Below are 3,349 nucleotides of genomic sequence, written 5' to 3' on the forward strand. Positions count from 1 at the left end.
GAGTTGTGGAGTTACATCTAGAAAGTATTTAGTACCCAAAATGTGATTAAGGATTTTAGCCTTTTTGAGATCTTTGGCATATGTTTAACTAAATGATCAGTTTCGTTTTGTAAATGATTTAGGGCTAATTCCTGGTCAGCTTCTAGGATATGTGGGATTATGATGTTTTTAATATGTGTATCATTAATATTTGGAATGATGTGTTCTGATAAGACATTTGGTGTCCATGTGGGAATAGAAATATTGTCCTTTGTAATGTTAATGACATTATTCAACAATAGACAATTTTCTGTGCCATCTAGTAATATGTTTTTTCTCGTGATATAATCATAGTACATAAGCTTAGAATTACAACAGAGCCATTGGAAATGTCCTAGATTTTGGACTCCCCGTGGTTTATTAGTTCTATAGGCTGACGTCATGTCCAAAGAATGTTGTATGTCTTGGTGTGTGATTAATGTTTCCTCATCCCAAATATGAAATTGTCCCTTGTCTATAATAAGTCCACCCACATATAGTTTAGTGTCTTTATATGAGAACCAGTTATTCCCAACTTTGTAGGGTACGGGCTTAGCCTTGTAACCAATATAGGTTGTCTCTTGGTGAGTGCAAGCACAGTGATCGTGCAGGTGTGCACTGAGTCACATCCGCTGGGTTGTGTGATGTCCAACTTCACCCTCATATTGCCTTTAGTAGAGAATCTGGTTTTAAGAATAATTAAGTTCCTAATATCGTTCCAGGAAGTAGTCAATTGTTGCTGCAGGTATTCGCATCTGGATTCCATCCGAAGGGTTTTTACAGCGGTGGACAATATTTCATTGACCTCACCTTGTCTTTTAAGGGAATGTTGAATGTAACTGATTTCTTGTTGAAGATTTGCAATAGCTGTCTTGGCTTTTTCAAGGGAGGATGTTAGTAATCCAGACAAACCATGAATAGTCTTTTGTAAATTTAACATTTCACCTTCAATGTGTTCCAGATTAGTCAGCTTCATTTTTATATCTTGGATTTCTGCCTCGTGGGCAGCATTCCATGCTAAATCTGCAATGCCAAAAAGTGCCCCTGCAATCAAGCCTAGAGATAGGAGCTTTCTAGATCCCCCTGGTAGTGATTGTCTGGGGATTTCAGGTAGTTGAATATTATTAGAATGTGGTAAACACCAGAGAATATAATTTATTTTCTTGAAATCCTCAAGGTTGAATGTATATTGGATCCTAATCAACTCAGGTTTGACATATATCAGTTTGGGCTGGTCCAGGATAGGCAGGGAAGCTGGTGCTGTAGATGTGGATAGCGGTGGGTTTGTATGGCCAGTAGTCCATTCATTTCTGTAGTGTTCAGTTATCAGGCAATGGGTTTGATTAAAACTGCCTCCAATGCTGTTGCTGGCTACATGGCATGTGTCCCATGAAATTGGTATAATCCAGATGGGTAAAATCAGTTCCCTTTCTCCATGTCTAGTATGCTTAATTGTCCAGATTTCATTCATCCATTGTAATCCATCATATAATAACAATGGGATGTTTATATTATAATTTATTTTAAGTCTTTTAGAATTGGTTTCAAAACCCCAATTATTCCACCATTGATATGTTTGGTGTTTTAATTTGGAGCCATCATAAGACAAGTCAACTTTGGGATCTTCACTATGACAGTGTAAATTTGGGTTTTTTCTATAGGTAGATGCCGATTTGATGTTCAATAGAAGAGGGGTGGAATGAATTTCCTCAAAGGTTGCTCCGCATATAAAGGTCCAATTGTGAACCCGACTACTAGAAGCACGATTTTTGTATATTATACTATTCTGGCATTTATGTGATGGTAATTTGGAGACTACATCTATTAGTCCTACAAAAATGAGGGTCAACTATTCTCATCCTTTATCTCAAGTACCCTTAATTTTTTCTTTTAAATTTCTCCTATCTTCCTCAGTGAGCATAATATAAAGCTGATTTTCAGATTGGGTTCCTTCTGATATTATCTCTATATTTGCTCCGGATAGTGTGTGTCCGACTATTGTATTATTTGGTCCCCAGGTATAATTTTTATTCCATTTTTCCTCCCAATTGTCTAAATCACCATAAGCTATATACCTAGCAATTATCTCTATCGGATATCTTGGGGGTCTCCAAGTTTTAGGCAAAGGGGGTGTTTGCGGAAGCCATTGCCATTCATTATAATGCCTTTCTGTTATCTTAAATTTTATTTTAGTCTTATTTATTGCTGCACATATTTCAATCTTATGGACTTGCAATTTGTCCTGGGGCTGGGTCCCTTTATCTGTACTGATGTTAATATTAAGTGCTTTCTTATTGATGATGGTGTCAGTACAGACGTGGCTGAGGTTAGCACACATTAACCTGCCAAGGGGGGTAAAATAGTCTTCATTGACTTCATGGGTGCTATGGTCGGGGTCTTTGTGAATAATCATGTGAGGTAAAATTTTTGTGGTCCAATTATAGTAGTATAGAAATTCCTTATAATAATAGTCTTCAGATGTAAATGCATCATCCTTAGTAAATGTGGGACAGTGTGTGTCACCGTGGATGCAAAAGTTTCCAAAAGTGTAGAACTTGGGGAACTCAGTCAATTTAAAGGTGGTGACATTTGTGTCTCTGTTAAAGATTGTATAATCCTCAAAATATCCCCAGAGCATAGGTACTCTTTTAAAACCAAAATCAGCTTTGGGGCTAGGTATATCAAATTTGGTGGTAGAAGATGGTCTGGTGGTTGGGATGGTAGGTGACATGATAGTTGTCTCAACTGTTGGAGAAGTGCTCATCTAATCTATATCAGGTATAAAAGTGGACCAAAACAAGTGGTACCTGTTAAAGAGTCCTAAGTAAGTTTCGTGGATGAAGTCTAAACAGGTGTCTGGGGAAACTTCAAATTTTATGTAGCTGTTGTTTATCAATGAAGCAATATAAGAGGTATGGGACACATAAGCTGGGCGCTTCTTGGTAAAGTTTCTGACCATTAAGTTCATGTTGCAAGAATGTGGTAAGCTACATTTATTTAGGTCCATTTGGCAGTCCAGTGTGGAAATATTTTTTATAAATTGGGACATTATAATACCTATATAGTTTATATCTCCACAATATATGGTTGCACGATTCTTTCTTAAGTGACCATGTACATAACTGCTGAGGATCAATGTCCTTATTGTCCCAGTCAATATCCATAATAGTTAAAGTTTTAGCTAAAATGTCGTCATCTGTTTCCTTCATCTTGCTGGGATCGTCAGAGGCCTCGGTTGATGTTCTCATCCCCATATATGTTTTATATACGTTGTCTCTTGGGGCTGGGGCCTTCTGAGTCTGAGTCTGATAGTCGTCTCCAGATTCGAAGC

The sequence above is a fragment of the Echinops telfairi genome, unplaced genomic scaffold, assembly GCF_000313985.2.
Source record: "Echinops telfairi isolate 266 unplaced genomic scaffold, ASM31398v2 ScPeMD7_52;HRSCAF=179, whole genome shotgun sequence".
In the NCBI taxonomy this organism is placed as follows: Eukaryota; Metazoa; Chordata; class Mammalia; order Afrosoricida; family Tenrecidae; genus Echinops; species Echinops telfairi.